The following is a 13,664-nucleotide window of genomic DNA, read 5'->3' on the forward strand; positions in this document are numbered from 1 at the left end:
TCTCCTCCCTCTGTACTGACTCCACTGATGCTGCGGAGGGAGGGTCCCCTGGGGGGCCGATAGGAAAGGCAGAAACCAGGTGCTGGGACCAATAAATGTTTAATTATTGGATTAATAATGATCCCTAGGGGGAGGCACGCAGCCACTCTCCTGGCCGTGCAGTTCTGCATCCCCCCAGCAGATGACAGGAGGCTGCAGAAGAAGCAAAAGTTCCTGCAGCTTCTCCGCACCATTTGCATGCACACGGTACAGCCATCCTGATGGAGACGCCTGGATGGGAGCCGCTGCTCCGACACCGCAAGATCCATGCGGATCCATCTCCTCTGCTACAACAGGGTCTCTCCTCGCAGGACCCCAGCAATGGCACAAGCTTACCCCTTCCTATAATGACATAATGGGAATATGCCCAAAAATCCCATCTTTTTTCGCTCTCTCCCCTATATGCCTGGAATTCACAATCAGTTTATCCAGTGCGGCTTTAATTTCAGCATTTTAGATCATTCATTTTGGTTTTAATGAAGCGGCTTAAATATATGCAAAGGTCAAAAGGAAATAATTCTTAAATCTGCCCATAGAGGCCAGTAGAAGGCGTCACACACATCTGTCCATAGAGATCTACGGGACCTCCCGGCACCTCCAATACAACACGGAGCCGCACAGGATCGGTGTGAGGCAAATCCCGGGATATGAAGATGAATTATGACTTCCAGTCATAATCGCTCATCACTCCCTGGCAGTGCCCCCTCCCTTCTTGTTCTCAATGTCCAGCATCTGCGAAGGTGTTACACCTCCATGGCCATCTCCTGTGATATGGAGATGAGATGATGTGGGAACAATGGACACAGGAGGACTCCCTGCCGTGACCCTGTGGTAGGAGCTGCTATCTAATTAGCAAGCTTGGAAGTATCCAGACAGAACGACTCCAGTAAAAAATGGTTCATATCTCGCAAGCCATATTTCCGATAAATATGGCAACCATAAAAATGGTGTCTCCGCATGCGGACGATGCTGGCACACCCTTTTTATGGGAGCGGGAGCTTGGGAAATACCCCAGGCGTGATATCAGCCAATGTGGAACTAGTAGACGAGTCATGAGTCCTCTCATTCTGTAGCTAAATTCATAACTGTCACAATGAGAGCATTGGCGTCCGCCTACGACGCTCCCAGGCAAAGTTATGGCCCATATTCCATGTTGTGGATTGTCCATAACTCCAGCCAGGGGTGGAGCAGTGCTCCCTCTGAGGTCACTAAGGTAGGAGGGGACCTGGATTTGCCCAGGTTGATAACCCTACTTCGGCCATTTTCCAGGGTTCTTTCGCTGGGGGTCACGTGTAGGAAACATCTGTGGGAAGGATCCTAGAAACCTGGCCTACAGCGCCCCCCTGTGGCCAGACGCACAAGGTAACTGCTGGAACTGTGTATGCCTGTTTGTAACCCATGCTTTGCTTGTAACTGTACTCTGACATATGTATATTCTGTAGATTCCCTATTGTATATATTGTAGTTTCTAGTGTGCTTTAGGCTGATTAAATTATATAATTAATCTTGGGCTGTTCTGTTATCTCGATCTTGAATCCCACGTCTGTGTGTTCGGCTAATAGTTACCGTGAAGCGGTTGGTGGCAGCGAGTTGTGCCAAGGATTATTGTGGGGAGGCCAGTGAGATTCGGGGAGGTTTTATATATTCCGCCCGCGGAGGTCGGGGGAATATATACCCTACTCTCACCGGGGACCCTTCAATAATCGGCATAAGTAGTATAGCGGCCTCCTTGCTTATTGTCGGGCAATTCCATAATTGGCCTGACTATAAGAGGGGCGCTAGAGAGCGCGTCACGTGCTCTGTCTGTCGGTCGGGAGGTATAAAGGAGGGGTGACACCCACTTGTTACCCCCCGATTGTGACGTACTGGTAGCCAGCGCGGGGGATTTCTGAGTGACCCCCCCGGTGGTTTGTGACATATTGGTGGCATAGCGGTGGGATCGAGATAATAGTGTGTGTGAGTGTGAGACCCATACTCCCAGACACTAAAGACTGCCTGCAGCAGCTGTGGCTGCTGGGGTCTTCAGACTAGCTCAACACTAGAGTGTCAGAGTGCAGATACTGTAAGGTGTGTGGAGGCATCAGGTGTCAGTTCTGTGTCAGTGACCAAAAGTCTGCAAGAATGGCTGATGGCACCAGGAGCAGAGCTATGCAACTGGCCAATGCTAAAGCAGGAGCCGAAGAGAGGGAGGACGGTGCTGTGGACAGTAATGAGGAGGTTGCCCACGAGTCCTCCAGGAGCTCGACGCCAGAAAACAGCTCTGCAGAGGACATTGCACAACCTGGCACTGCTGGACAAGATGAGGAGCAGCTCACCCAAGGGTCCTCAACGAGCCAGATGCCAGCCCTCCGCTCTGCAATGGACAGTGAATCACCAGGCTCCGCAGCGGGCCGCAGATCACCACGTGCCATTCCACCGAGCCTGGGAGGCTCGGATAGCCTTCTTCAAATGGCTATGGCCCTTCTCCAGGCTGGAGACCGGGAGGGCTACAGGGAACTCATGGCAGAGCGCAGGGCAGCGTGTGAGGCTGCGGAGCGGCAGGCAGAGCGGCAGGCAGCGCGTGAAGAGCGCCAGGCAGAGCGTGAGGCTGCGGAGCGACGGCAACAGGCAGACCGGGAATACCAGCTGCAGCTAGCTCAGCTCCGGCCCTCATCAGCCACACGTGACCTTCAAGACACCAAACTTCCAAAGGTCCGTGTTGAGGACTTCCCAGTGCTGGAGAAGGATGGAGACTTGGACTCTTTCTTGACTGCTTTTGAACGGACTTGCTTGCAGCACCATCTGGACAAGGACCAGTGGGCCAAATACCTGACCCCCCGTTTAAGGGGTAAGGCCCTGGAAATCCTTGGGGACTTGCCTGCTGAGGCAGATCAGGGCTACGACACCATCAAGCGGGCCCTGATCCAACAGTACAACCTCACTCCAGAGTCCTACCGCAAGAAGTTCCGGAGCCTACAGAAGGGACCAAAGGACTCCTGGGCTGACCACAGGCGGGCACTTGCCCGAGCTGCCGACCACTGGACCCAAGGCCTGCAGCTTTCCACCGGACCGGAGATCCTGGACTTGTTCATCACGGAGCAACTCTTGTGGAACTGCCCTGAGGATCTCCGCCAGTTCATCCGAGACCAGAAGCCAAAGGGGTCCACGGCTACAGCTGCCCTGGCCGATGACTACACCAACAATCGGGCTCCTGAGGCCAGGAGAGCAGCCACCAGCAGCACCTGGAGAGGGGGTAAGATGAATTCTGCGACTGCCCCACCTGCCCCTAGACTGCAGGGGGTGTCCCCCTCAACTCCCCTCTCCAGGCCCGTGGCAGAGCCAAGACGGTGCCACCAGTGCAACCTACCTGGACACTTCAAGGCCATGTGCCCTCAGCGTCCCAAGGCCCCGGCTCCGTCCCCGTCCCAAGGGCCGCCCAAGGTGTATTGTGTGGGTGGGGGTGGTGGTAGGTCCCTGGACAGCTTCCAACCTGTCACCGTCGGCCGGTCTGTGACCATAGGACTGCGAGACAGCGCCTCGGAGGTGACTCTGGTGCGGCCTGAGATGGTGTCCCCCCAAGACTTGATCCCTGGAAAAACCCTCGCTGTCTCCGGGATTGGAGGCATTGACCCGGCGCTGCCTGTTGCTGACATTTATGTGGACTGGGGCGCAGGGCGAGGGGTGAGGGAGGTGGGGGTAACTGATCGGATCCCCGCAAACGTGCTACTTGGGACAGATTTGGGGCAGATAACCTCCCAGTTTGGGCCCCCACCAAGGGCTGAACCTTCAGCCAGTACGGACATGACTCCTGACAATGTTAATGTGTTATCTATGAATGATGTGAGAGAGGGGGGAGTGAACTCTGATATTTCTGCTTGCACAGACACCATAGACACACACACAGCTGCAGCTGTGACAGGGGAGGGGGTCAGAGAAAGGTGTGACAATGCCTCTACAAGTAATCAGCCTGTGAGCTGGGATCTGCTGCCCTCTGCAGGGATAAGCAGAGAGCAGGGTGCTGCAGGGGGAGGACCAGTGTGTGGGGTGGGGGCTACCACAGCAAATGTGGGGTCCCCAGAGATTTCACAGCGGGGTTCTGTTGCTGCAGGAGGGGAACAGGCAGGTGAGATTGGGGCCGGTCCAGGAGCGGAAGTGCTCCCAGGTAAGATCTCGGTGCATGGTTCCCCCACAACCGGGGTGTCAGGAAGCCAGGTAGGTCTGCCTGAACCGGCGACTTGGTCAGGAACGGAGGAGGAGCAGGCACGACCCACGGTCGCAGCGGCTGTGGCCGCTGTCACCCGCAGTGGGAGTGCTGGAAGCCAAGGGGCCTCCCGGAGGTCCGATAGCTCTTCCCCTTCTGACCAAGTGGCAGCCGAGTCAGGTGGAGGCCAGGACACAGGTCCCGGGGTACTGACCGAAGATGTGACAGTCTCGTCGATTCTGGCCACATCTAGTCAGGGGTTTCAGGCAGCGTTAGAAGCTGACGACAGCCTGAAAACTCTAAAGGAGCAGGCGGCACAGCCTCCCTCGGACTCGGACCCGGAGCGAGTGGTCTGGGACCAAGGACGGCTGTACCGGGCCACGGTCCAGCAGGGTTCACCGGAGGCGTGGCCCAGGGACCGACAGTTGGTGGTACCCTATCCGTTCCGGACGGAGTTGTTGCGGATCGCACATGAGATTCCGATGGCCGGACACCTAGGGATCGCTAAGACCAAGGCCAGGTTAAACCAGCATTTCTACTGGCCAAAAATGGGGGCCGATGTGGCTGCCTACTGCCGTTCGTGTGAAACCTGTCAGAGAGTGGGGAAGGCGGGGCCACACCCCAAAGCCCCACTGGTATCTCTGCCCATCATCGATGAGCCTTTCAGGAGGGTGGCTGTGGATCTGGTCGGCCCGCTGGCCATCCCCAGCAGCTCCGGGAAACGCTTCATACTGACGGTAGTGGACTATGCCACCCGGTACCCAGAAGCAGTGGCCTTGTCGTCCATTCGGGCTGACAAGGTGGCCACCGCATTGCTGGAGATTTTCTCCCGAGTGGGTTTTCCCCAGGAAATGCTCACTGACCGGGGGACCCAATTCATGTCCCAGCTGATGGAGGCCCTCTGTAAGCAAGTCCAGGTGCGACATCTGGTGGCCAGCCCGTACCATCCACAGACTAATGGCCTGTGCGAGCGGTTCAATGGCACCTTAAAGCAGATGCTTAAGATGTTGGTCGACTCCCATGGGCGTGACTGGGAGCGGTATCTCCCACACCTGTTATTTGCTTACCGGGAGGTTCCACAGGCCTCAACAGGATTCTCACCGTTTGAGCTCCTGTACGGGCGACGTGTGCGGGGCCCCCTGGCTCTGGTGAAAGAGGCTTGGGAAGGGGATTTGGCCACCCCTGGAGTGTCGGTTATCGAGTATGTCATGCGCTTCCGGGACAAAATGCAGGCCTTGACGCAACTGGTACACGACAATATGGCTCAAGCCCAGGCCGATCAGAAGCGTTGGTACGACCAGAACGCTTGTGAGAGGACCTACCAAGTGGGTCAAAAGGTGTGGGTACTGGTCCCCGTACCACAGGACAAGCTTCAGGCAGCCTGGGAAGGCCCATACCTCGTGTACCAGCAGCTCAACCCTGTGACGTACCTGGTCACCCTGGACCCTGCCCGTGGAAGGCGGAAGCCCTTCCATGTGAACATGATGAAGGCACATCATGAGCGGGAGGCATGTGCGCTCCCCGTGTGCAACCTGCCCGAGGAGGGAGAAGCGGAAACCCTCTTGGATATGCTAGCCCAGGTTAGGGCAGGCGGATCCATTGAGGATGTGGAGGTTGGCCACCAGCTCTTGGAGGACCAACGGTCCCAGCTGTGGGCCACCCTACACCCCTTCCGGGGGTTGTTTACCAACCAGCCTGGAAGGACTAACTTGGCTGTCCATCACGTGGACACTGGGGATCATCCCCCGATCCGGCGTTCAGCATATCGGGTCTCCCTGGAGGTGCAGCAACACATGCGCCAGGAGATTGACGAGATGCTGAAGCTGGGGGTGATCCAGGCATCCAACAGCGCTTGGGCCTCGCCTGTAGTCCTCGTCCCTAAGAAGGACCGAACCACTCGGTTCTGCGTGGACTACAGGGGGCTCAATGCTGTCACAGTCGCCGATGCGTACCCAATGCCACGCATCGATGACCTGCTCGATCAGTTGGCCGGGGCTCAGTACCTGACCATCATGGATCTGAGCCGGGGATATTGGCAGATCCCCCTGACTCGCAAGGCCAGGGAACGCTCTGCCTTTATTACCCCATTTGGACTGTACGAGTCCACGGTGATGCCATTCGGGATGAGGAATGCCCCTGCCACTTTCCAGCGGATGGTCAACACCCTGCTCAAGGGACTTGAAGGGTACGCGGCCGCGTACCTGGATGACATTGCCGTCTTCAGTCCCACCTGGGAGGACCACCTAGAGCATCTAGCACAGGTGCTCAGGCGGATCCACCAGGCAGGTTTGACCATCAAGCCGGGAAAGTGTCAGCTGGCCATGAGCGAGGTCCAGTACCTCGGTCACCGGGTAGGCGGGAGAACACTGAAGCCCGAGCCTGAGAAAGTGGAAGCCATCGCATCCTGGCCCACCCCCAGGACCAAGAAGCAGGTGATGTCCTTCTTGGGGACCGCTGGGTACTATAGGAGGTTTGTTCCATGCTATAGTAGCCTGGCAAAGCCCTTGACGGACCTCACCAAGAAGAAGCTGCCCTCTGCAGTCGATTGGACAGTGGACTGCGAGACAGCCTTCCGGGCCCTAAAGGACGCCCTGTCCAGCCCGCCCGTGCTACAGGCAGCCGACTTCACGCGGCCGTTTGTAGTACAGACCGACGCCAGTGACTTCGGCCTCGGTGCGGTACTCAGCCAGGTGGACTCTGCGAGCCAAGAGCACCCAGTCTTGTACCTGAGCAGGAAGCTGTTACCAAGGGAAGTGGCCTATTCCACGATGGAGAAGGAGTGCCTGGCCATAGTGTGGGCCCTGCAGCGTCTGCAACCCTATCTATACGGGCGCCACTTCATCGTGGAGACGGACCACAATCCCCTCAGCTGGTTGCACACCGTCTCTGGGACGAATGGGCGATTGTTGCGATGGAGCCTTGCGCTCCAGCAATACAACTTCACCATTCGCCACAAAAGGGGCCGTGACCACGGTAACGCAGACGGGCTGTCCCGACAAGGAGAGGTCGCGGACGGGCGCACGGGGGAACACCGGAGTGTGCTGCCCCCTAGCGCCCTCAAAAGGGGGGAGGTGTGAGGCAAATCCCGGGATATGAAGATGAATTATGACTTCCAGTCATAATCGCTCATCACTCCCTGGCAGTGCCCCCTCCCTTCTTGTTCTCAATGTCCAGCATCTGTGAAGGTGTTACACCTCCATGGCCATCTCCTGTGATATGGAGATGAGATGATGTGGGAACAATGGACACAGGAGGACTCCCTGCCGTGACCCTGTGGTAGGAGCTGCTATCTAATTAGCAAGCTTGGAAGTATCCAGACAGAACGACTCCAGTAAAAAATGGTTCATATCTCGCAAGCCATATTTCCGATAAATATGGCAACCATAAAAATGGTGTCTCCGCATGCGGACGATGCTGGCACACCCTTTTTATGGGAGCGGGAGCTTGGGAAATACCCCAGGCGTGATATCAGCCAATGTGGAACTAGTAGACGAGTCATGAGTCCTCTCATTCTGTAGCTAAATTCATAACTGTCACAATGAGAGCATTGGCGTCCGCCTACGACGCTCCCAGGCAAAGTTATGGCCCATATTCCATGTTGTGGATTGTCCATAACTCCAGCCAGGGGTGGAGCAGTGCTCCCTCTGAGGTCACTAAGGTAGGAGGGGACCTGGATTTGCCCAGGTTGATAACCCTACTTCGGCCATTTTCCAGGGTTCTTTCGCTGGGGGTCACGTGTAGGAAACATCTGTGGGAAGGATCCTAGAAACCTGGCCTACAGCGCCCCCCTGTGGCCAGACGCACAAGGTAACTGCTGGAACTGTGTATGCCTGTTTGTAACCCATGCTTTGCTTGTAACTGTACTCTGACATATGTATATTCTGTAGATTCCCTATTGTATATATTGTAGTTTCTAGTGTGCTTTAGGCTGATTAAATTATATAATTAATCTTGGGCTGTTCTGTTATCTCGATCTTGAATCCCACGTCTGTGTGTTCGGCTAATAGTTACCGTGAAGCGGTTGGTGGCAGCGAGTTGTGCCAAGGATTATTGTGGGGAGGCCAGTGAGATTCGGGGAGGTTTTATATATTCCGCCCGCGGAGGTCGGGGGAATATATACCCTACTCTCACCGGGGACCCTTCAATAATCGGCATAAGTAGTATAGCGGCCTCCTTGCTTATTGTCGGGCAATTCCATAATTGGCCTGACTATAAGAGGGGCGCTAGAGAGCGCGTCACGTGCTCTGTCTGTCGGTCGGGAGGTATAAAGGAGGGGTGACACCCACTTGTTACCCCCCGATTGTGACGTACTGGTAGCCAGCGCGGGGGATTTCTGAGTGACCCCCCCGGTGGTTTGTGACAATCGGTACATGTAGAGGACTGTGCAAAAGACTCCGGTAGGAGTGAAAAGCATGCAGCAAAGGAAAAGGAAAAGCATGCAGCAAAGGAAAAGCATGCAGCAAAGGAAAAGGAAAAGCATGCAGCAAAGGAAAAGGAAAAGCATGCAGCAAAGGAAAAGGAAAAGCATGCTGGAAAGAAAAAGGAAAAGCATGCTGCAAAGGAAAAGGAAAAGCATGCAGCAAAGGAAAAGCATGCTGCAAAGGAAAAGGAAAAGCATGCTGCGAAGGAAAAGCTTAAAACATAGAAGTCCAAATAGTGTATTCTTATCTATTAACAAAACGCAAAGCGAATGAAGAAAGTAAATTAAAATGAATATTCTCTGACCGCCAGCGTCCTCAGTATTCAGTGACCGCCCGTCTCCTCCATCCTCAGTATTCAGTGATCGCCCGTCTCCTCCATCTTCAGTATTCAGTGACCGCCCGTCTCCTCCATCCTCAGTATTCAGTGATCGCCCGTCTCCTCCATCCTCAGTATTCAGTGACCGCCCGTCTCCTCCATCCTCAGTATTCAGTGATCGCCCGTCTCCTCCATCCTCAGTATTCCTTGAGCGCTCGTCTCCTCCATCCTCAGTATTCAGTGACCACCCATTTCCTCTATCCTCAGTATTCAGTGACCGCCCGTCTCCTCCATCCTCAGTATTCCTTTAGCGCTCGTCTCCTCCATCCTCAGTATTCAGTGACCACCCATTTCCTCTATCCTCAGTATTCAGTGACCGCCCGTCTCCTCCATCCTCAGTATTCCTTGAGCGCTCGTCTCCTCCATCCTCGGTATTCAGTGACCGGCTGTGGCCTCCATCCTCAGTATTTGGTGACTACTCGTCGCCCCAGTATTTGGTGACCGCCCGTCGCCTCCATCGCTTCTTCTCGTCCGTTGTACACAGGTTATAGAGGAGTTCGGCAGGAGGTTGTTCTAAATATCTTGGTAAACTGACCTCAGATAAATAAATTTGGGGTCAATCAGACGCCTCCTCTCTGATGGTATCACATGATGGATAAGTATCTTCCTGTATTTCTCAGCATTGAGGACACCATTAATCCTGACCACATCTCCAATGGCTGACATCCAGCCCACACTTGCAGGACCCTCCGCCTGCTTCACTTTTCCTGCAGATCCTCATTATTGTGCCACTCTTCAGGCCTTTGGGAAGAAACTGCTTCTTTTATAGCCAATGATCCACATGTTATTTATTAGTCCAGAGCTCCTGCTGCCATTTCTCTGCACCCAAGCTCCGATGTTTTTGAACATGTTGAGTCGCATGGTCTTGTTTCCATGCCGGACTTCATCCAAATAGTAGATGGTGGAGCCGGTCCCACTGGTTTCTGCCAGTTCTTGGCTGATGGCACTGATGGACATCTGCTGATTTAAAAAAAAAAAAAAAAGGAAACATGATGTCCCTCTCATCTGGCTGCACTATGTTACCTTGGCAGACCCCTGCATCTACGGTTCTTATTGTTGCCCATTTCTGGGTGCTTCTTTAAAAGAGCTTGAACAGCTCGTCATGAAACCCCGGTCTGCTGTGAAATCTTTGCCTGGTAGACCCCTCGCTGATGCAGTATAACTGCCTTGTGTCTTGCTGCTGCGCTCAGTCTCGCCATAGTGTATGATCTATGACATCAAACTGTCTTCCACAGCCTCACCTTTGTAGCAGTTTGGTTGTTCTTCACCCAGTTTTAAGCCTCCTACCCAGCTAGAGACCCCTCTTAGATACACTATAGTTCAAAAGTTTAGGGCCACTTAGATATTTCCTTTTTTTTTTTTTTCAATTAAGCTAACATTAAATTAAACAGAAATCCCCTCTATACATTGTGAATGTGGTAAATGGCTATTCTCGCTGCAAACGTCTGGTGTGTAATGCAATATCTACATAGGTGTATAGAGGCCCATTTCCAACAACCACCACTCCAGTGTCTAATGGTACATTGTGTTTGCTAACTGTGTTAGAAGGCTAATGGATGTTTAGATATCCCTTGAAAACCCTTGTGCAAGTATGTTAGCACAGCTGAAAACAGTTTTGCTGATTAGAGAAGCTATAAAACTGACCTTCCTTTGAGCTAGTTGAGAATCTGGAGTATTACATTTGTTGGTTCCATTAAACTCTCAAAATGGCCAGAAAAAGAGAACTTTCATGTGAAACTCAACAGTTTATTCTTGTTCTTAGAAATGAATGATATTCCATGAGAGAAATTGCCAAGAAACTGAAGATTTCCCACATCGGTGTGTACTACTCCCTTCAGAGGAGAGCACAAACAGGCTGTAACCAGAGTAGAGAGAAGTGGGAGGCCGCGCTGCACAACTGAGCAACAAGTCAAGTGCATTACAGTCTCTAGTGTGAGAAATGCATTAAATGGAAGTAAACTCGGGACTACAGAACAGGAGAAGGACTTGGGTATTCTCATTACAAATAAGCTGAGCAGCAGCACTCAATGTCAAGCAGCAGCTGCAAAAGCAAACAAGATTCTAGGGTGTATAAAAAGAGAGATTAGATCCCGTGATCCCAACGTATTATTACCCCTCTATAAATCACTTGTAAGGCCACATCTGGAATATGGGATTCAGTTTTGGGCTCCACATTTTAAAAAGGACATTCAGAAGTTAGAGTCAGTTCAAAGGCGGGCAACTAGACTACTACAAGGAATGGAGGCCGCCCATATGATGAGGAATGGAGGCCGCCCATATGATGAGTAATGAAGGCCGCCTGTATGATGAGGAATGGAGGCCGCCCATATGATGAGTAATGGAGGCCGCCTGTATGATGAGTAATGGAGGCCGCCCGTATGATGAGTAATGGAGGCCTCCCATATGATGAGTAATGGAGGCCGCCCGTATGATGAGTAATGGAGGCCGCCCGTATGATGACAGGTTGAAAAAGTTAGATATGTTTAGCTTAGAAAAAAGACGTCTCAGAGGAGATCTCATTTATATGTATAAATACATGTGTGGTCAATATAAAGGATTGGCACATGACTTATTTCTTCCAAAGACAATACTAAGGACCAGGGGGCACTCACTGCGAGTGGAAGAAAAGCGATTCCGACAGCTAAATAGGAAAGGGTTCTTTACAGTTAGAGCAGTCAGACTGTGGAATGCCCTACCACAAGAGGTAGTAATGGCAGATACTATAACAGCTTTCAAAAAAGGGCTGGATGATTTCCTCAGTACACACAACATTGTTGGTTATAAATGACTTTGTGACCAAATGTAGAACTGGTGGAGGAAGGGGAACTAGATGGACCGAGGGCTTTTTTCAACCTTAGTAACTATGTAACTATGTAAATCCACACCTCACAGGTCCTCAACTGGCCGCTTCATTACATAGTACCCGCAAAACACCAGTGTCACCGTCTACAGTGAAGAGGCGACTCCGGGATGCCGGCCTTCAGGGCAGAGTGACAAAGAAAAGCCATATCTGAGACTGGCTAATAAAAGGAAAAGATTAATATGGGCAAAAGAACAGACATTGGACAGAGGAAGATTGGAAAAAAGTGTTATAGACAGACGAATCAAAGTTTGAGGTGTTTGGATCACACAGAAAAACATCTGTGAGATGCAGAACTACTGAAAAGATGCTGGAAGACTGCCTGACGCCATCTGTCAAGCATGGTGGAGGTCATGTGATGGTCTGGGGTTGCTTTGGTGCTGGCAAAGTGGGAGATTTGTACAAGGTAAAAGGGATTTTGACTAAGGAAGGCTATCACTCCATTTTACAACGCCATGCCATACCCTGTGGACAGCGCTTGATTGGAGCCAATTTCATCCTACAACAGGACAATGACCCAAAGCCACCTCCAAATTATGCATGAACTATTTAGGGAAGAAGCCGGCAGCTGGTATCTATCCGTAATGGAGGGGCCAGCCCAGTCACCAGACCTCAACCCTATAGAGCTGTTGTGGGAGCAGCTTGACCGTATGGCACCAAAAAGTGCCCATCAAGCCAATCCAACTTGTGGAGGGGGGAAGCATGGGGGGGAAATATCTCCAGATTACCTCCGCAAATTAACAGCTAGATGCCAAAGGTCTGCAAAGCGGGAAATGTGCAAAGGAGCGTTCTGTGCAGAAAGCCAAGTGTGAAGAGGACATTATTATTTCACCTAACAATCATTTCTAACCTCGTCACTGTCTGCACGATATTCTCTATTCATTATACAGCTCATCTGAGAAATACAAGTGTGATGGGAAAGACAAAATTGTCTGGTGACCCCAAACTTTTGAACGGTAGTGTAAGTGCAATGACTTACCACCTAACCGTTTCTGGGAAGTTGGTGGTAAATCTCCATTGTATCTGCTTCCTAGAGACGCAGGGTGAATATAGCTCTACCATTCAGCCCGTGCGTGCCATCTGTGGCTCGCCGCAGAAGGTGCCTGCTGCATCGAAACTCACACAGCAGTATCATAATGTGTAAGGGCACCACAATGTTGTGAGGGAACTGTTCGGGCAACAATACATAAAGGGCAATATGGAGGCATCAGACTATATGTGGGAAGAGAGGGCTATCGTGGGGTTTATACTGTCAGGTACTGTGAGGGCATCATATTTTGCGTGTGAATGCACTGTGTGGGGCATCTTACTGTGAGGGCATCATATTTTGCGTGTGAATGCACTGTGTGGGGCATCTTAATGTAAGAAGGGGCACTGTGAGGGCATCATATTTTGTGCATGAATGCACTGTGTGGGGCATCTTACTGTGAGGGCATCATATTTTGTGCATGAATGCACTGTGGAGGGCTTCTTAATGTAAGAGGGGGCACTGTGAGGGCATCATATTTTGTGCATGAATGCACTGTGGAGGGCTTCTTAATGTAAGAAGGGGCACTGTGAGGGCATCATATTTTGTGCATGAATGCACTGTGGAGGGCTTCTTAATGTAAGAGGGGGCACTGTGAGGGCATCATATTTTGTGCATGAATGCACTGTGGAGGGCTTCTTAATGTAAGAAGGGGCACTGTGAGGGCATCATATTTTGTGCATGAATGCACTGTGGAGGGCTTCTTAATGTAAGAGGGGGCACTGTGAGGGCATCATATTTTGTGCATGAATGCACTGTGG

At 52.1% G+C, this 13,664-nt stretch overlaps 1 protein-coding gene across 1 annotated transcript in view; it reads right to left on the reverse strand.

The window, feature by feature from the left end:
* The window catches only part of ROBO3 (roundabout guidance receptor 3), a 471,759-nt gene that overhangs the window by 401,993 nt on the left and 56,102 nt on the right, over positions 1-13,664 (reverse strand). The gene's annotated exons all lie outside the window — the stretch shown is intronic.

The sequence above is a fragment of the Anomaloglossus baeobatrachus genome, chromosome 11 (assembly GCF_048569485.1).
Source record: "Anomaloglossus baeobatrachus isolate aAnoBae1 chromosome 11, aAnoBae1.hap1, whole genome shotgun sequence".
NCBI lineage: Eukaryota > Metazoa > Chordata > Amphibia > Anura > Aromobatidae > Anomaloglossus > Anomaloglossus baeobatrachus.